The following is a 22,629-nucleotide window of genomic DNA, read 5'->3' on the forward strand; positions in this document are numbered from 1 at the left end:
TGTGACTTGAAATAACACATCTATTCTTCCAAACATAATTATTGTCCTGGCAAGATGCTGTCATTATTTCAAATCACTATATTACATTCTTAAATATCTTTGTTTATTAAATATATCCCAAAACTAACAGTATAATATCTAGAAAACTGTTAATTTTGAATATTGACTAACAAATAATTATAGTATACCTTGTGTTTATTATTCTGTTTTTGTAGATATTTTGAAACTTAAAGCAGTTTTTCTTTGGAAAAAAACCAAATGAAATAATAATACATGGCAAAGACATATGCTGAAATAATATGTGTTTTTTTCTTTTATCTTATTTTACAATCTTCCAACCTCCCAAGCATCTCATTTATTCCACTGCTCAAGCAGTCACCTGACCTATGGCACAGAGCTCATGAATGTGTAATTATTCAAAGATGTAATATTGGTTTTCTCCATTAAGTACAGTATGCTATTCAGTAAAACGTTTGCCTTCTAACAGAGAGCATGTTCTGTCTTGGAGTAGAAGTATTTGGGGATACATGCTTCTTGAGAAGTCTTCAGATTGCTCATTTCCTCTATCAGTGTTGCCAATCTGAATTTAGAGTGCTCCGAATGTATTTATCTGATGTTGTGACTGTCTTGAAAGCTTCTTCTTTACACGGCACATGATTACAAGTCAACAGCCTTTGAATTAATGAGATAAGTATCGTCAAGACCAAATTAGGAAACATCTGCTTAGACTGTAGCTCAAGAAATGTTACTATGTCTTTCAGGCTTATGAAAATACGGACATGTTAAGTCTTATTCAATCACCTGCTACTAGAAAGAATATGGCAAAACCCAGGCAATAAATGCTTTAATTGCTTTTCTCTCTCCCCAGCTTGATTTTTTTTTTAATCATTCCATCTTTAGTAGTAAGTTTACCTGACATATTGATGCCCATCAAATTTTCTGTCAGAGAGAATGTCTAAGGAAGATTTCTTTTTGGCATGGGTATACAAAGCAAGTTTGCGTTTTCTCTGTTCGTAATTTTGACATCTTTGGAGAAGTGTCTTATACTACTCTATCAGTTAATATTTTCACATAAAACATTTATAACTGAGCATGAGTAGTAAATATGTACATAAATAATAAACATAAGATTATCAGATTCATATTCTGGTTTAACATTTGAATAATATGTCTGTATCTGTAAAATTTTAAAATGATTAGGCAACCAGTGTAAAAGGCTACTCAATGGCTTTAAAAGAAAGAAAAATGGAGAGTCAGAGGGACAGAAAAATGAGAAGCTGGGTGGTTGGGGGATGGATGAGGATATTGGAGGAATTAGGTATGGGAGACATTAGGTATGAACAGAGCACATTGTATAACTTTGTAAAGAACTAATAATAACATTATCAAAAATAAATTCTGCATAAAATTTCAATTCAACAAATCCTGTGCTTTGTGAGTGGTACTATTTTTTTTAGTCATCAACCTCAAAGGTGATTAGACTCGAATCTATTCAGTCACTATGGTTCTTTTTTAACTATAAGCAGTAACTGCTTTAATATTTTTGTCATCTGTAAAAGTCATAATGCATGCAGGAAGTTCCTCCTCATAAAACTAACTCAACAAACAATGTTATTGGTGTGCATGAATCCTATAATAGCATTGTGTCCCATATAATAATTTCAGTATGTGGTTGGAAGATTTTCATTTTACACCAGAGAGCATGGGATTTCTTATTAACTATAGATATTTATTTAGTAATAAGATTAATTAGTGTCTCTCTTGGACCTCAGGAGATTTTTGTGGGAATAAGATAAACAAATAGGTCCTGTGGTTTTATCACGACCTAGATGATACATTTTGTGCACCCTAAATCAGACATTTGTAAGCATTCCAAAGTGGATGGTGCTTGTGGCAGCAAATGTACAAAACCATCATCTGTTAAATGGCTTTGAAAATTAGTCAGAGGTTAATTCTCTGCCTCATTGGCATCCCAAAGTAGACAAATTGTAATTGATTTTGGTAGCCTTTACAAAGCACTTTTTCTATTGAGCAATGAAGATTAGTCTTAAATATACACTACAGAGAGAGAAACATCTGGATACCAATAGAATGCTATTAAGGGTTTATGTTTCTGTATTTAATAAACCCTACCTTACTTTGTTTTTTTATGAAAGATTTTGTTATAAAAGACTTATAAAAGGTTTTGTTACTTTAGGAAAGATCATAAATTTAAAACTCTCAAAGTATACCAGTAGATTTTTTTTATTTAAATGTCTTGACATGACACAAGATTCTCTCTGTAGATAGATAGATAGATAGATAGATAGATAGATAGATAGATAGATAGATAGAAATAGGTCTACAGTTTTATTTATAACCCCCTAGGAAAAATTACGTAGTACTTAGAAAATGATAAGCTCATCTTGAGGAATAGGTAAAATTAATCAGGTGCCTGTTCATGGCCCTGGACACTGTTCAGTAGTTAAATTGAAAGGCTAACTCAATATTTTTCTATTTAAATGAATTCTTTTAATGTCTCATTAAGAAATCAATTGTATCAGTATTCCTAAGGATGTGTTTTACAAACTTAAGCTTAACCCGAAATTTTGGAGAAAAATGTCTGCCTGGTACTTCCAATATGGCTGAGGTAATTAATATCAAATTAAACAATGTGTTTTATTTTATGTATTTTTAGAAATAACTAGACCAAATTTTTTGCAGCCCATTGCTGCCACTGGGATTTGAGTCCAATATTTTGACAAGAAGACAAAATTAAGTGACAAGAAATGAGTGATAAATTTTTGTTAAAAACTATAGGAATTCATTTTTGCATATTTTTATTAAATGTTGTAAATGGTTCAATTTCATAGTTATTATTTTACAAATGTTACAACATAGGCTTTAAGAGTAAGAGACTTTCTTTCCCAGTCTGTAGGTTGTCGTTTTGTTCTGACGACAGTGGATCTAGAAAAGATCATCCTGAGTGAGGTATCGCAGAAGGAGAAAGACACACACAGTATATACTCACTTATAAGTGGGTACTAGACCTATAAGATAGGATAAACATACTGAAATCTGTACACCTAAAGAAGATAAACAAGAAAGAGGACCCAGGGTAAGATGATCAATCTTCACTTAGAAAGACAAATGGGATGGACATTAGATGTAGGAGAAAACAAGTAACAAGACAGGAGCCTACCACAGAGGGCCTCTGAAAGACTCTACCTAGCAGTGTATCAAAGCAGATGCTAAGATTCATAACCAAACATTGGGCAGAGTGCAGGGAATTATATGAAAGAAGGGGGATAGTATGAACTGGAGAGGTCAGGAGCTCCACAAGGACAAAATATATCTGGGCACAGGGGTCTTTTATGAGACTGTATCTCCAACCAAGGACCCTGTGTGGATATAACCTAGAACCCCTGCTTAGATGTAACCCAGAGTAGCTCAGTATCCAAGTGGGTAACCTAGTAGGGGGAACAGGGACAATTTCTGTCATGAACTCATTGACTGGCTCTTTGACCTATATTACCTCCCTCCCCGAGGGAGGAGCAGCCTTGCTAGGCCACAGAGGAGGACTTTGCAGCCAGTTCTGAAGAGACCTGATAAGCTAGAGTCAGATGGAAGGGGATGAGGACCTCTCCTATCAGCGGTTTTGGAAAGGAGCAGGGAGGATGTGAGGGAGGGAGAGTGGGATTGGGAGGGAATGAGGAAGTAGGCTACAATTGCGATACAAAGTTAATAAACTGTAACTAATATTAAAAAAATTTTAAATAAAAAAGAGGAAGAAACTTTCTAAGGCTTTTATAGTAGGTGCTACTCTACAATTTTAAAGATGCATGACAAATGGAAATGACTCACTAATCAATAAAAGGATTTTTTAGGCAACTAAAGCACCTTTTACAAAGTATAATAATAGAAGAGTACTGAAGGCAACTCCAGAGGCATTAGACACTAAGAAACATAAGCCACCAAGAGAAAAAGTGAGATCAAATTTCAAGCGCTTTCCACACTCTCAGAGCTGGAATGATGGTCAGGCATGCCACGAGTGAACACAGAAAGCCATTTTTGTTCATTTGCAGCCAGTCCTAAAGATACCTGATAAAACAGGGTCAGATGTAAGGGGAGGAGGTCCTCCCCAAGCAGTGGACTTGGAAAGGGGCAGGGAGTAGATGAAGGAGGGAGGGTGGGATTGGGAGGGAATGAGGGAGTGGGATACAGAGTCAATAAAATGTAACTAATAATAAAAAATAAATAAATATAAAAAAAGAAATCAGGAAAAAAATACGTCTATAAACAATAAAAAAGAAAATAGTAGACCTTTTCTTTTAATAACTAAGAAGACATATAAGTTTTTATTTGGATATAGCTTATATCACAGTTGGAGCTGGGAAAAAATAGGGAACATTTCTAGCTACAATGTAAATAATATGGAAAAGTGCTTGGTCAAACGGAAAGCAATACATAGCCCTCAAACCCCTTCAAAATTCCCTCCCAGGAGGTTGAGTTCATTCTCTTCCTGTATCACCTGTTTTTTTTTTAATAGCCTGAATTTTTCCTGTGATGAAGGATTATTTTTGCATTGCAGAAGAACCACTGCAATGCAAACAAATCTACAAATAAGTCAAAAGACATGCTTTTCTTACACCAGTATCTATGTTGTTATTGAGAGAGGACAAAGGCTTGAGTTTTACACTTAGTGAGGAAATCAGACAGTGGCCTAACATATACAGGACAGTGCTCAATTTGTGGAACTTAAGTAGTCCTATCAGGTTGTCACAACAAAACACAAGTGCGGTGTCATAAACTACAAAAAAAAAAAAAGTTATTTGACTGGGTTTGGAGCTGTAAGTCTGAGGTAAAGAGTGATAGGTGATTGGTGGGCAGGGCTCTTCTCCTGACTTGTAGGGAGACCAATTTTGGTTTGTTCCTGCATGATGGATCTATCACTCTTCATTTTTGTAAGAGCCAGAAAGATACTTAAATGAAATGGGATGCCCTTTTGACTGTATTTGACCCTACCTACCTCATTAGTTTGTGAATAAGAAAACTGATAGAGACTTCAAAAACACTATAGGTTATTTCTGTTACCCTTAGTTGCCTCCCAGAAGTTGAAAGTACTTTCATATTGCAGAAGATACTATCTACTTTGAAAAAAAAATCAAAATGTTTAGTTGGATCTGACTTTAATGCTTCCTATCTGAGGACTACCTTTCATGGTACCAGAAGATGATGTCTGGCCTCCCAAAGGAGGGAAACAATCAATAATCTTATCCAGTTGTGACAGCTATAAATAACATCAACATGGCAAGATACTGATAGAGAGAGAGAGAGAAAGAGAGAGAGAGGCAAAACTAACAGATTCACCAGAGTTAATTTATACATTATACAAATGTAGATATATATATACATGTATATGTATATATATATGTATATATATGTATATGTATATATGTAATAGTAATAACTAAGGAAAATAATTTAAATTTAAGAAGCGGTAAGGGACAGTAACACTGGGAAGTTTAAAGAAAAAGGCACAGGAGCAGCTGGACAGAGAAAGGGGGAAAATGATGTTTTACGTTTTAATTTGAATATAAATATTAAGAAAAAGCACCCATTAAGGGTCTGCAGAGGTGGCTCCGTACTTAGAGGCATTCACTGCTCATGTGGAGGAGCAGAGGCCAGTTCCCACATTCTGGCTGGAGGCTTACAACAGCCTGTCCCTTCACTTGCAGGGGACCTGACGCTCTCTTCTGGGCCAGGAGGCACTTGCACATGCAAATACCATACAAACACACACATCCATGTGAATAAAAAATAAAATAATCATTTTAAAGATTGCTCATCAGTAGAGCTCTAGTAAATACGCAGTAAGTGGAGAATATATGGTATACAGAAGGTTATTTTTTTTCTGAAAGTTATACTTGTACAATGGCTTGATTAAACTCCTCACTCTCTGACTGTGAGGAAACAAAGAAATGTTCTAATTTGTGCTTTTAACTCTGTGAACTCTGCTTGACATGGGAAAGCACAGCTTCCTTAAGACTGGATGGAGCCGCTTTTGACACTACTTGACATTACACCTGTAAATGCTCTTCAGTTTCAAGCTTTTACTCAGAGACTATTACTACCCAATCAAAGCTATTTGAGAGTTCGGTGTAATAACAGTTTTATTTCCTCTTTATAATTGAAGCTACAGACTCCACAAACTCAGTTTCCTGTTTTGGGTGTTTGGGAATTTTTGAATTGTATATATATATATATATATATATATATATCTTTCATCTCTTTTAGAGGTGTTTTAATTATTGAGTACAATTTTCTTCCTCAATTCATTATATGATAATAATACGGAAGATGAGAGGTGGGTTTGCAGAGATAAAATACACTAGACACCTCTAAAATAATAAACTGAGTATAAATTCTACATAAAATATAATTACAGACACTGAAATGTATGAAATATTTATTGGGTAAAATTTACAAGATAAATGAATGAAAAATAAATCAATAGCATATGTTCAAATTAAAACAAATAAAAGCAAAACCACGTGAGAAACAGAGACAGAGAGATAAATAGAAATCAGGGTGGGAAGTAAGGAAGAGAACAATATACAGAAAAACGTGCCATGGAGTATAGTCTAAAAATACTTCAAGTGATATAAGATAGGAATGCTCAGATTTCAGAATCTCTAAAAACTCAAACAGAATGGAATAAAATAAATGAAGACCCACACTTGGATGCACAGTCAACTCATGACAGAGGAAGACAAGATAAACAAAGTGAAAGCATGTCCTTAATTTCCTAAGCAATAGATCTGGGAGCCAACTTCTCAGTAGCAGTAGGTAGAATTCAGAAATCGTGGAACACCACTGAAATGAGAGGAAGTACTAAATTGAACAAATATATTCTCCATAAATAAGATGAAACAAAGATAACTTCTGTAAGAATTTATTGTTCTTGAAATTTCCTCTAGAGGTATATTTTAAGATGTTCATGTAACAGCCATGAGACTTTTATACAATACCAGCACCGAGTGCAAAGTCAGACAGTGCATTTGAAACTGTGTGTATGAAATCATCTAAAATATAAATGGGGGTTATTCCTGGGGAAAAGGGGTTGGAGGTTGGGAAAGCTTGGTGTGGGAGTTCCTCTGGGCAATCTGCTCATGGCCTGAGCGCTGTGGCTGGAGTGCGATCACTTTGTGAACAGACAGCAAGCAGCCGACTTATGTAAAGCCATTCACGTCATATGACAGAAAAGTACCAGGGAAACGCACAAGGACTGAGTCACAGTAAGTGCTATTTAATCCCAGAGAGAAGCAAGCATGCTCTGGAGTAAAATGTTTACTTCATTTAAAGCTTACTGGAAATGTGTATTTCATAGCTATCGATTTTTCTATTTATTTTTTTACATTTCTTCTTTAAAACAATTTTTGATTTATTTTACAAACTAGTTTAGAATCACTCTAGTATATCCAATTCATCATACAAGTCAAGTATATTCAGTATTTAGTAGCTAAATTTCTTATTATTTTGAATTCATTATCTATTTGTGAAAATTATATGTAATGTAATTGAAAATCAAAAAACCTATCAATGTTTAACAAGATGTTAGATGTTAAATATATTTTTGATGCTTTACTAACTACAAAAATATTAATTAATGTCACCTTGAAAACAATATTTAAATATATGGAAAGTAAGCTTATTAGCCTTTGTTACATTGTTTTAGATTCTGTAAATAGATGTTTAACAAAAACAAAATAAATGGGGTATTAGGTGGACACTTAATTGCCTTAGTAAACAGACTTTATTAAAATTATCCAAGTTTTCAGTTATAATAAGGGTACTGAAATGTATTTAGGACATTCTTCATATATTCTACTGTAGACAACTCTCAAAGTAGAGATAGTTTCTATATATCTGTATCTGATTTTTTTTGTGTGATAGCGATTCACCACAGCTCATGTGAATATAAGCAAGTATTATAACTGAGTTGTATCTCAATCCTTGGTTTTTAAAGACAAAGTGTCATTGTGAATCACAGGCTGGTCTTGAACTCTAATTCTGTTCTCTTTGCCTCTCAACTGTTGAAATTACAGGTTTCTGCTAGCACTTAAGGCTGATATTTTTCTATGTTGAAATTAACAGTGTTTTACAACTTGGGTAGTCTTAATTATAAAAATATAAATGAAGGAATGAATGATTAACAATGATATAGCTCACAGAATATGGTGAACATTTTTATTATTGTAAATTATTATATGTAATATACGAATTGATATAACAAAAGAAAAAAAACTGTTTTAAATGGTTTTAACTGTTTTAGTCCCCTCCAGGTCTTACTAGCTCCCCCCGTCTTTCATTAGATTCCCTGCACTCTGCCCAAAGTTTGGTTATGAGTATCAGGATCTGCTTTGATACACTTCTGAGTAGAGTCTTTCCAAGTCCCTCTGTGGTAGGCTCCTGTCCTGTTTTCTGTTTTCTACTTCTTCCAATGTCCATCCCATTTGTCTTTCTGAGGGAGGACAGTAGCTCCACAAGGAGAACAACAGGACATAAAAATCTGGGCACAGGGGTCTTTTCTGAGACTGATACTCCAACCAAGGACCATGCATGGAGATAACCTAGAACCCCTGCTCAGATAGATGTAGCCCATGGTAGGTCAGTATCCAAGTGGGTACCCTAGTAAGAGGAATGGGGGCTGTCTCTGACATGAACTCAGTGGCTAGCTCTTTGACCACCTCCCCCTGTTGTTACCTGGCAACAGAGGAAGATATTGTAGCCAGTCCTAATGATAACTGATAAGCTAGGGTCAGATGGAAGGGGAGGAGGACCTCCCCTATCAGTGGACTTTAGAGGGGCATAGGAAGAGATGAGGGTGGGAGGGTGAGATTGGGAGAGATTGAGGGAGGATGCTATAGTTGAGATACAAAACAAATAAACTGTAATTAATATAAAAAATAAAAATTTAATTCAAAAATTACCATGAAAAAATGTTTTAGTTTGAAATTATTATGATATGATTATATGCCTTTTACTTAACATAAACTGAAATAAACTGAAATGAATTTCATTGTTTCTTGCTAATCCTGAAAAGAGAACAAGCACACAGTAGTCAGGTAATCCTTCAGACTGCAGGTACAAAAACTCAAATGGTTCCCTTCGGGATTTCCCATTGTATGTTTCTTCTTGATCTTTTACATAAATCATGTTTGACTTATGACTAGGATGCCCTACTAAGCTTTTCTCCTGGAATGTATTTTTAATTTTAAGTGTGATCTGTGCATCACTACATACGTGAATAATGAAACTACATCAAGAGACATGTAATTAAATGTAAGTGGCTTTGTTGTCATCTTCTGTCATAATGTTACAAGTCTTTCCTGTCTTGTAGGTATTTTTTAAGGAGGGTCATGCCTTCTCAGTGGTGTCTCTTGCACTAATCATCACGCCCTGGCAGGCCCATCACTGTCTTCCTTGGCCTTGTGTTCTTGTTAAAGCAGGAGCTTTAACCCTGGGATTCCGTGTGCCTAAGCTGTCCTGTGTTCCACTACAAGTGACACAAATGCTCTTATCTTCTCTAATGGTTTCACATTTGCAATGCTTGTCTTTTGTTGTTTTGAAGAGTTGACAGATGTTCTTTCTGTCTGCAGCCTTTGTGTCCACAGGCTCTCTCCGGATAGTGCCAGTCAGAGTCCAGCAAAGAAAGGTTCAGCGCATGTGATTAACTCTCAAACTGCTCACCTCCAAAAGTAAACTTCCTCTGGTGCTCCTTAAACAAGATGTGTCTCCCTGACAAGACTCTTAGTCAAGGCTGCTGAAGGAAGCTGATCAGTGTGGCGTTCACAACCACGGCACCCTGACAAAGATGAAGCTTGAGTGGCTCCGTATTGACATTAGGACTGCCATGGAAAGGAAAATGTGTGCGGAGGGATTATGAAACTGCTTAAGGAGACTTCACAAGCACTTTTATGTGTTGTGATGGGAACTTATTATGTTTCCCTGAAATTAAGGTTTTAACTGAAACTGAAGAAGCCTCTGGGCCTCATCTCCATTTCCATAATAGGCTGACTTACTTAATCTACTCTTTTATTGAGTTCTTTAAATAAGAAGCTGCTTTTGTTTCCCTTGGATGCAATAAACTCCAAAAATAAGCTCAGGATCAGTATTATTTTAGACATCTTTTCTTTTTTTTTCCTACTCCTTTGTTTTCAGTATGATACGCTGGATAAATAATCTGTATTTCAAAGAAAAGGAAAAATACTTCTTGATTGTGTTTTTATGACAGTTTTCTCAAACAACTCCAAACAATTTCACAAAAGCATTGGCAATATCAATCTGTTTCCATACATGATATTTGTGCATTATTCTACAGTACAACATGTGCACATTCAAATTAATTTTAAACAGTAAGTGTTATGTAGGTGTGTTTGTATGTGGAGAGGAACTGGGAAATGTTTTTTACAAATTTTGCTATAGGAAACACAGTAGAGGGCTGGAGAGATAGCTCAGAGGTTAAGAACACTGGTTGTTCTTCCAAAGGTCCTGAGTACAATTCCCAGCAACCACTTGTGGCTCACAACCATCTATAGTGAGATCTGAGGCCCTCTTCTGGCATGTATGGCAGAACAATGTATAAATAATAAATAAATTTTAATAACAACAACAACAAAAAAAAAAGAAAACACAGTAGGTACCCAATATTTTTCTCTTTCATTGGATTAAAGCCTTTTTTATGTTTACTACAGTGTATTTATAAATCTGGTTAAAATTTGCATAAAATTGCAAATTTGTGAATGTATTGACTATATTTTTACATATTATGATAAAAAATGTATAATTATACTCTGAAATCAGTGTTGCACTTGAGACAGTAGCCCCTCAGTTTTTCCTGCTTCCATCCTGAGCTGTTCTAATTGACTTTCTTATTCTTTTCCTTTAATGAAAACACCGTTTTGTTTACACTGTTAGTAAGTGCACTCTGTGAAGCTGAGTTGAAAGACAGAGTTGTGTTTTCTCTTTCTTTCCTCTTTCATTTTTTATCAATTAATTCAATTTACAATTTGGTCATAGGTCCCTCCCTCTTTGTCTCCCACTCCTACCCTCCCTCCTGTATCCCCTCTCCTTATTCTTCAGAATAGGGAAGCTCCACTAGCCAGACACCCCAACTGATCTATTCCCATGATGCCTGAGTACATCTTCTTCCCCTGTGGCCTTGTAGAAAAGTCCCATCAGGGAAAAGTGATCAAAAAGCAGGCAACAAAGTCTATGTAGAGATATCCCCCACTCCCTTAACTACTTCCTTCATTTTTGATATGCTACATTAACTGAGAGACCAAGAGATTAAAAATGGCTATTTTAATGTTTAAGGCCTAAACTACCTAGGTGGAGACATTTCCAGTAATGGCCTGACTTCTTTTCCTGCCCACTAGAGAAAAAGTTGCTAGAAAACTGGCCCATCCCCCTAGGGAGGGATACCAGATCATTAATGGTTTGGGGACCTTTCTATAGCCAATCAATTTAAACTGCAACATCCCTTTTGCCTTTTACCCAATAGATGCTTGCCAGGCAGGAATCACCCCTGCTTTGGGCATGCTGGGAGGGACCAGAATCTTTAAATCACCCAACTAACCTGAGCATGAGACTCTTGGCTCTCACTGCTTTGTTGGTGGGGGATGTAAGCCCAAGCTGCAGCTTGTAACTTTTTATTTAAAAAAAAAAATAAATAAATAAATAAATAAATAAATAGATAAATAAATAAATAAATAAAAACAAAAACAAAAACAAAACAAAACAAAACAAAAAAACCCTCATGTATTTATAGCAGAGTCTATTTATTCCTGGTGTTTTGGGGTTTGCCAAAGGGGCACAACATTAACAAGAAGCCAGCATTTCAAAGAGAAGTTCATGTGTTCCCAATTGTGTTCCTTGACATCTTTACTAAGATTCAAGTCGTGCTTACAGACTGACACCAGCTATTTAAATTTGAAAAAAGTTGATCATCTAACAGTTTTGTATTATATTTAGAATTCAATTTAATTTTAATTATTCTTTGATCAAGCAAAGATATAAATTATTTCAATGTGGAAAGGATGCTACATCTGGTTACATCTGGATACTGCCTGATTACAAACACAGGAAATATTACTTTATTTTTTTCTTTTCTAAATGATATGCTGACCTACTTTGTATATGGAATTTTGGAAGAAAAGAAAGATAAATGGAAAACGATTAAAGCCTCTTCTATATATGTCTAAAATACAGTTTCAAAACAAGAAAAAGTGAATATAATAAGTCCTAATTCAAGAAAATCTGGGTGCAAAAAAAAGAGGTGCAGAAATAAAGAAAGCACTTTAAGTTTCAGAAGACATGGAAAGACCAACTGTTGAGAGGCCTCAGAGTTTGCTCACGAAAAAGCAGTCTAGAGACTGCGGAGAGAGCATTGTTGAAAGAAGTAGAAATGGAAAATGTCAAAATGCTCGATTAAAGTAACAAAATGAAAACCAGCGGAAAGAAAAGTGAAGAAAAAATTATAACTTTAATACGGAGAGTGAGAGTGCAGGGAATCCTATGAAAGAAGAAGGGGAGATAGAAAGACCTGGAGGGGACGGGAGCTCCACAAGGAGAGCAACAGAGCCAAGGAATCTGGGCCCAAGGGTCTTTTCTGAGACGGATACTCCAACCAAGGACCATGCATGGAGATAACCTAGAACCCCTGCTCAGATGTAGCCCATGGCAGCTCAATATCCAAGTGGGTACCCTGGTAAGGGAAAAAGGAACTGTCTCTGACATGAACTCAGTGGCTGGCTCTTTGATCACCTCTACTTGAGAAGGGAGCAGCCTTACCAGGCCACAGAGGAAGACAATGCAGCCAGCCCTGATGAGACCTGATAGGCTAGGGTGAGAGGGAAGGGGAGGAGGAACCCCCCATCAGTGGACTTGAAGAGGGGCATGGGAGGAGATAAGGAAGGGATAGTGGGATTGGGAGGAATTGAGGGAGAGGACTACAGCTGGAATACAAAGAGAATAAAGTGTAATTAATATAAAAATTGAATAAATTTTAATAAATGATAAAAAAATATTGAGAGTAAGGAATCTGCTGCACTTAGACAAAAGTTTTGGTTTGTAATTTGTGTTTCTCCCTCACCCCATCCCTGTTTCTTTCTCCCCTTCTTCTGAAACATTGCTAACTATCAGGAATTAAAGAAAAAAACCTAATCATTCATGAAAAATGAATCGTTTGTCAGAAGTCAGATATACAACCAGATGATATTAATAGCCATTCTTAGCAAGATGCTATCTAGGGAGATTTCAGTATTTGCTTAGAAAAACAACACATTGGACAGATGGTGATGTGTTGACGGTGTGGAGATGATACAGTACAGGAAAGGCACTAGAAAACAGCCCAGCAACAAAGGACCAGGTATGAACACAGCAAAGGCATACTCGTGAGATGAAGGTGGGACAAGATCCCTAGACCAAACAGTAAAAAGGACACTGTTCTAATGTATTTGGCCCTATCTGTTTTTGGCAGACTCCAATCGGGTGATGCATTCAAAATCATTTTTGTAGTTTAAAAATGTCTCACACATCAAATGTTGTTGGAATGGGTCACAGCATGAGGGAGACGTTCTTTTTACAGGTTCTTTAACGTTCCAGCATTAGGTAAGTTTAATGGATAGAGAGTGTTTAATATTTTCAACCTGCTGGACATAAGAGAGTTTGGAGTATTGCATGGAAATTTTTTAAATTAAAACTTTTATGGAAAGTTTACAACCCAGAGTTTTGCCTACTGACAGGTGCACACACATACATGCTAACATAATCACACTCATGCACACATAACACAATACACACATACATGTATTTGTGCACACACATGAACACCTATCACTTCCATACATGTACATACACATATTCATATTGAAATGATAAACAGAATTATTTTATAATATTGCAAAATCATCAGTATCTCTGCTCATGGAATAAAACTTCTGCTGAGATATAGGGCTTTCTTCTCTATATTTGAAATTAATCCTTATACATAATCTTCCCAAGTGGATTCTTGTATGCAAGTAGGTAGATAATGGTGTCATTTTACAGCTGAGAAATGTGTAGGAAGAAGGGTTATATGTGAAGACACAGATACCAACCTATGGGATGTTTCAGGAAGTAAGTGCAATTGTAAGGAATAGCAACCTATTAGAAAAGTGGATTTGACACACAAACTCAGAGTCCAAAGCTGGTGAGCAATGAATTATCACTGAGACTGTAAGTGGGGGGCTGTGAGGCGGTCATAGAAGCTGAGCCCACAGCTGCTGTAAGCAGAAGTCATGAGAGCTCCTGCATCACCACTAAGAGCCATCTGATGGATACTGGACCTAAGGAACAGGGAACACAGCACAGCATCCAAGAGGGAAGGAAACAGTATTGCCTCTCAGAATAAATTTTAGAATTCTGAGATGTCGATAATACACTTACTTAAAAAAAAGTCTTTATTATAGAAATGTCTGAGTGGATAAACACATTTGCCACTAAACCTGAAGGCCTGAGTTTAATACCCAGGACTGAAACAACTTTTGAAATTGTCATGTGAACTCCTCAAAAGAACTGAGGAACACACATCTACACATGCAAACTCTTTCTCTAAATATAAATTAATAAATAAAATATTTTAGACATTCTAGCAATATCTTTTTTTAAATAAAATCTTTACTGTAACTGTTTTCTTATTGTCCTTAAAAGGAAAAGTAAGTGCTTAAGGCAACTTACTTTTTCTCCCTACATATTTTCAACTTACATACTTTTCATACATACATACATACTTTTTAAAATTACATATTCTCCTCATTTGCAATCTTTGTAGTTAAAACTTACAATTAGTGTGACATTTTGAGAGTAAACTGAGATCTGGTGCATGAATATCTGACCCAGTTTGATGACTCTTTGTAAGACAGAGCCATTTATTGTAATCTTACCTCCATTATTTTCATGTCAGGGAAAACTTGTGAGTTCAGCTCTCAGAAAACTCTATTGACAAAATAATTCCTGGAAAGAAATAATACTGGGCAACACCAATTTGCATTACAATTATTAGGAATCTACTTGTAATGGGATTTACACACAGTCACATGACACATTTTAAGAGAAGTGACACAAGATTAAGAGAAAGCAGATGGCAATGAGGGAAGCATCTGTTTTGCAGATTCAACAGTATGTCTTCTATAGTTTTAATAATATTGGAGTATACAAGTATTAATACTATCCAAAACTATACATTTCTAAAAATGTCACCTGTAGTGAGGCGTGGCATTTTTGTCTTGCTTGAATATAAATAGTGATAGAAATATAACATTCTTTTTTACTTTTTTATTGTTTGTTATTGTTAGTTACATTTTATTAACTCTGTATCCCAGCATTCTCATCACCAAACTTAAATAGAAAATTGTTAGTACCGCTTATCTTCCACCTTTGCCTATTTATAACTGGCTGTGGCATAAAACCACAGCAGAAAATGCCACAATAAACATGTTTAACCTCTGCTCAAAACTGATTTTATATCTTTTGGCAGACATAGAAGAAGACACGCACATGAGGATTGCATTTTTGGATTTTTGTGTTCTCTCCGTATGTCTTCATTAATTACTACCCAAAAGATTCAAGTATGTCTTCTCTGCTCTGCTCAGCACTTATTATCTCTTGTTTTCTTCATGACAGACATTTTCATAGTTTTGAACCAAGGCATGAGAAAAGACTGTTCTGCAACACTTGAAACAAGAATTCTGGATACATATACATATTTAAAATAAATGTACACAAAGTGAGGTATTATTCCTTATAAAAGAATACAGGAAGCTCAGTCTCCATGTGGGTACCCTAGTAAGGGCAACAGAAGTAGTCACTGACATGAACTTGGTTGCCTGCTCTTTGATCACCCCCACCCCCCCGGCTAGGTGGCCCTCCTAGGCCACAGAGAAAGAAGATCCAGACAGTCCTGATGAGACCTGATAAGCTAGTGTCAGATAGTAGGGAAGAGGACCTCCTCTATCAGTGGACTTGGAGAGGGGCTTAGGGAGAGAAGAGGGAGAGAGGGTGGGTCTGGGAGGAGATGAGGAATGGGGCTACAGCAGGGATATAAAGTGAATGAGTTGTAATAAATAATAATAATAAAGAAAAATAAATAAAAAATGCCATCCTTCTATATATTTGTTAATTTTCTATTTGCTGTCATCAACAGTGACTCAAAGTGTGTTAAAGGAATAAGGATTTATTGGGCCTTGTGGTTGGTGGACATAGGACCATCATAACAATGAAGCCATGGGAATAATGCAAATGTTCACCTCAATTTTTCTTTTTTCTCTTTTTATTCTTCCTAGGACCCAGCCTGTAGTATTACCATAGCCAGGAGGTCCTACTGCCCATAAAAACGCCGGGAAGCAGAAACTGGTATATGATATAGTTATATTAAAGCTTGGGTTTGAGAAAACGAAGAAGGGCCTACTGTGAAAAGAAAAGTCTATACTTTATTTTCCTCACATAATTCTCTCTGGCAACGTCATCATGAGTTGTGTCTCATAACTCTAAATCTTGTCAAGTTGGCAATGACAATTAACCATCTATAGATTAACTATCTATAGATTAACCATCTATAGATTCATTCAACATGGTTAAATTTAGAAGATGTGGTGTTAAGTGCCCTAAAGTTGACACAAAATGAAAAGTACAACATAAATTTTGACGTCCAGATAAAAGACAAAAAAGTGCAGTTATGAGGGGTAAACAAATCTTGAGGACTAATACACACTGTGACAACTACTCTTACTAGTATATTGAACATAGGTTGATAAAGTTTACTTATTCATACCCGACACACACATGCAAGAATAACTTAACTATATAATATTATCAAAATATTAATTGCTTGACTATACTAAACATTTGCATATTATGTATTGAGATATTATATTGTGTGTGACTACAATAATATAATTTTTAAAAAAAAACTACAGGAGATAAAACACGCCAAATTTTGTAGGAATAGTAGTTTGTAAAATTTTACAGAGCTACTCAGCTTTTTTTACACAGTAAGTGACTTTGTTTTGCCTTTTGTCACTTAAACATCAATGACTAAGCAAAAGCCTTTCAATTTCTTAGTGTCAATCCCCCATACTCCCTGGGCTCCAAATGGCCAATTAGTGCCAAAGCTGTGAAGACACTTCAGTTATCTTGGTTCAGATCTTCAGCTAACCTTTCACTTAGGACTGTTAACAGCCTGATAATTAGATTTCTTTCTAAACTAAGATTTTAAGATAAATCCTGCCATTTTGCAAGAGTAGCATTCAATTACTGTAGTTTAAATATAACTAAACTTTATTTTTTTCACTCAGTTTTTCTTTGCTATATTATTCTTTGCAACATCAAATACTTTTTCAAACAAAAATACACGTTAAAAGCTACTAAAATATGCTTTTAATAAAGTTATCTATGCATTTTGCACGTTAATTCTGATTCAATTCTTGATATGCCTAAATACGATTGATATATTTAGGTTACCACGATGTGTAATCTTCATATCCTTTGGAAAAATTTTGCCTGAGATGCTCTGTTTAATTTTCTTGTAGTTTTATCTTTTCCCCTCACTATTTGTGTCCAGGCACATCAAGGGCATCTCTAAGATGTGTCTTCAGTATTATGAACTCCAAGAATATGTGTAGACTAATCAAGTTCATACTTGTGAACTAGAAAATTCACTTCTATATTCTAAACATTCTCTTAAATCTTTTTTAAGTTATTTTATATTTTTACAAAGACATAATTAATGCATTTATTAAGTACCTTTGCTCTAAGATTTGTTCACAAACTTGGTAGCTTTTTCCTTTTTAAAGTCTGGAACCAGTAACAGGGTTCATCTGAATAGTTAGAAAGACTCTTATTCACAGCCAATAATAGAATTCATAAATAAAACCACAAATCATTTTCTTAACCCCTAGGGATCAGAAAGATAAGATAGAGAGTAAAATAAGTGAGTGACTGGAAGATGAGATGATAGTGGAGCAATATTAATATTCTCTCTGGGAATGGAAAGAGATTTCCAAAAATTTATGTGACAGTACTCTTTCCCTTTATGCTCACTTTCAGTCATCACCATGGTAACCGTCAACTGTTATTGCAGAAGAGAGTATGACGTGGAACATGAAGATGGGGCTATAATGAGGTTAGAGCCTTTGGTGTTCACTTTGGAGCCATCTTCGTCTAACTAGTTCCATCTCGCTCACAGGAAGAGGGAATTTTAACCTAGGACATTCTGTTCGCAAATATCCCTATGATTGAGGTAGACTAGAAATTAAACTAGGTCACACAGGCACTGCTCAGCATATAAATTATGCTCCTTGTTATATTTAGTCCTCATGCTTGATGGGTACAAAAGGGTGAAGGTCTGCCTTTTGTGAACCTCTTTCATTTCAAAATTTAAGTGTTGTTTTGGGGTCATTTGATGAATGGTAATTTTCCACAACTAAACTTAAACGGGTTTGGTTATTTTGTAGTGATTGGCTTAGCTGTTTACCCTCGAATAATTATCATGTGTAACTTTCTAGTCCCCAGCTTTCACTTAGGAATGAGGTCAGATAATTTCACAGTGGTACTAATGAGGAAACTCTCAATTTAAAAAGTCATATTAAGAGTGAGACAAAGGGGGGCAAAGGTTTATTCAAGGTAGTCCCCACCCCATCAAGTTATGTTAGGATCATCCTTTCCTGACTTGGAGTCAAGATTTAAATAGAAAGCAAGACACAAGTACATGTGTAGGTTTTGACATTACATACACTATGCATACAGTCATATGTTAAAAAAAATAGACAAAAAGCTAGCAACTTACTGACATATATTATTTGGCTTTTCTAAAAGTTAGACTTAAAAAAAACATTTCTTTTATTTTTTGAGATTATAATTACCTCATTTTCTCCTACCCATTCCTCCTTCCACACCTTCCCATGTACCCTTCCTTGATTTTTCTCAAATTCATGGGGATAGTAAATTCTATCTACTGGTCAGCCTGCCCAGCTGAAGTCTCAGATCTGTAAGATTTGTCAGAGAAGGTTGTTAAGCCCATCCTTTTATCAGTCTATTCCTGGATCCTAATAGTTTTCATCTGGAGTTTCTCAGCCTAACTGAGGCTGTTAGGTCATTAACCATTCAGTGGGAGTCTGGAGAGATGGCTCAATGGTTAAGAACACATACTGTTCTTGGGGAGGACTCAGTCGTTTCCCAGGAGTACAGAGCAGAAGAGAACCCAGGACAAAGCTGGAAACAGAACTAAGTGTTGCAAACATCAACTGTGTGAATCATTATATTGAGCGGAGTGGCTACAACACAGCCGAGAGCCGCCGAGTCTTCCAGAATCCGTCGATTTCCTGCAGCAAATACCAATTACAAAAAGCCTTAAAGACAGGGATGACCAGGAGTCTGAGAACAAGGTGTTTGTTGGTTCTCAATTAAACTGGTGTTACCACACATTCTCTCACTCCATAAGGAGATGTTTCTTGATACCATTTTAAATAAACTTCAATATGAAATTAGGGCATCTCCTTACAGAAATGTGGTGAGTACAGAAATATTTAACAAGGTTCTGATGTGGGGTTCAAAGGCACGGAACTATGTATGTGCTTCTTTTATGTTTTCTATTAGAAAATGAAAATATTATAGTAAAAATGAATATGTATATTTACTTGAATTAGTTATTCTCATATCTGTTTTGTTTTGTTTTGTTTTTTACGAGATGAGAGAGCAACTGTGGGGTGGGGAGGCCCAAAGCCACTGAACTGAGACAGCTTTGATGGCTTTTAAGTGTCCAGCATCCTCATGCCCTGAAAGTTCATTGTCCTCAAAGACATCTCAATATTCTCAATCAGCACCAAAGATTAGTATATGAATTTTCTAGTTTGAGACACGATGAAGCGTTGTGACCATGAATATTCCCTAAGGCAGCAAGGCAATAAAAGAAAGGCAATTTAGTAAAGCATGATTGAGTGGAGTGGAGAATTGCACAGAAAGAACAGATAATCAAGACATTCACAGAGGCACACAAGTCTCAGGAGACTATGTACTCATTATCAGTATTTTCTTCAAAACAGTTGTCACCTTTTTTAAATTATTTTTTTATTAATTACATTTCATTCAGTTTGTAACCCAGCTGTATCCCCCTTCCTTGACCCCCCCAATCCTATCCTCCCTTCCTCATTTCCTCCACCGTTCATTTATTTATTTATTTATTTATTTATTTATTTATTTATTTATTTATTCCTGTTATCATCCCTCTGAGGAACTGGTTTGACAATCTAAGGCTTAATCCCAGGTTCCCTGGGGATTTAGACTTTACAATATGAGTACCTTCCGTGGGTACTCATAGAAAAGTAAGGAAGTATTTTCATTTATATTCGCTAAAATTAAATCTCAGTGTAGCATTGTTGATGCCTACAGGTTATGTATATGTAGCCAGATGTGACTGGACTCTGCTTGGGGTCTCACCGGCTGATATCAAGATGTTCTGGTTAAGAATCTAGCTTATTTGAGTTCTTTGGAAATTCCACTTCCACGTGGTTATAAGACTGCTTTTACTCAGCCATCCATTGCTAGCAATGTCCAAGGGCTATTTAATTTTGTTGTATAAAAAGAGGAGGAGTGGGGAGGAGAAAAAAAAAGGAGGTAAAGAGAATAGAAAATATTTTTAGGGAAGTAAATCCTCAACTCTGTGACTTTTAATAGGCAGTAACTAATGTTTACATTTGAAACAAATATGTGGATATTGACCAAAATTTACATCAGAGATTTACCAGTTAATAATTATGAAGCAAGGAGCTGGTGAAAGGTGAGGAGTATAACCACAGTACCAAGAGCCAAAATTACATAAGCCGTTTCCCAGAAAGTAAAAAACAAACAAACAAAAATTAGACAAAGCACAAAGGCACAAAAACTAGAGTGCACATGCGAGTGAATGCCAAGTGGTTTGGTCAGAAGGAAAAAGAGAAGAAGAAGAAGAAGAAGAAGAAGAAGAAGAAGAAGAAGAAGAAGAAGAAGAAGAAGAAGAAGAAGAAGAAGAAGAAGAAGGAAGAAGACACTGCAAATGACATCATGAAGTCAATACAAATTTATTTCCAGAATTTAATTAATGAGCTGAATATATCAAAGATGATAGGATATGGTAAAAACATTTCTTTTGTTTTGTGTATTGTTTTAGTATTTCTTATTGTATTTTTGTTTGGTTTGATTTTAATGATTTTATTAATTCATTCATTCATTTACTGAGAAAAAAAACATGTAACTGGATGAATAGGAAAGTTTCAGGAGATCAAGAAGAAGCTAGGGAAAGGGAAACAATATGATAAAACATTGTATAAAATTACTTCTAAATAAAAAAATTAAACATGCAAATAGGAAAATAAGGAGGATGAGGAGCATATAATAGTATTTGATGATGTTTTAATGGCTAGCTTCTTATTTTTTTAATAGGAAAATGAGGGAAACTTATAGGGAAATCAAGGAAAAGCAGAGTACTCTAATTCTATAAAGGATAAGCTCCTATCCCAAGGCTGGTTTCCCACATGAAAGAACTGCAGATCTCTTTCTTGTTTCAGAACTCCTTCAACCTCATTGAAATACAGAGTTCTGGGTCTTACCTATGAAACTGGAAGTTCTGGGACTGTAGGGGATGAACTGGCTTTTAGCAATAATCTTTTAGTATATTTTTATAGACACTACCTTTTAGAAGCAGTCCTTGAAGTAAGTGTGTTAGAGGGTAGACTTTGTAGCTCCTTGAAAGACTGTGTGATAAGAAGCGAGTTGTTAATTCAACCAAGGAACAACCCCAGGGACATATTTGAAGTTATTTTAAATACTGCAGTGTAAGGAGTTTGATGTGAGCTTCAGATAGACTCATGGGCTTAATTTATTTTGGACACTATCAGGAGAAAATAAAAAAAAATCACTAATTGGAAAACTTGTGGTATTTCTTTGATTCTGAGTAAAGTGATGACATGATTTTACACAAGAAGAGAAAAATTGACTGAAGGAATTCTTGTGGTCTCCTTAACTACTACTGTAATAAACTACACTCACAAAGGAATGTCACGCAGGACTCTGAGGAGTAAAAATGATTATCTGTCTTCAGAGCAGCCAACCAAGGGAAAAAGCAGGGCTACCATTGATAGCCGCAGCCTACCAGTCACTTCCTCCAGCATCTGCAGAAATCTGGCTCTCTTGAATTCTCCATCTACCCTCCTTACTCCTTAGAGCATTATCCCCAATCCCTACCCCTGCTTCTTCCTGTTAAATTCCAATAAACTCATTGTCTGATTCCTAAGTGCTGGTGATTTTTTCAAAAGCAGAATACAAAATAATTGAGAACTTGGAGAAGAATAACCTGATTGAGCAACTGTTCTTTCCAGATTAAACTGGGTGAAAAAGTAGCCAGGATTACTTTTAAATTGAGATATATAATTTCCCAATAAAGAAAACCTATTACTCAAGGCAACAATATAAATGACTCCACTTGCAGGTGAGTAGAGTATTTTAAAGAGTGTGTCTCTGAAGAGTATCAGCAAATAGCCAATGGATACAAAAAGCTACACATAATTAGCCAAGGAA

The sequence above is a fragment of the Psammomys obesus genome, unplaced genomic scaffold (genome assembly GCF_907164565.1).
Source record: "Psammomys obesus unplaced genomic scaffold, mPsaObe1.curated_primary_1811, whole genome shotgun sequence".
Classification (NCBI taxonomy): Eukaryota; Metazoa; Chordata; class Mammalia; order Rodentia; family Muridae; genus Psammomys; species Psammomys obesus.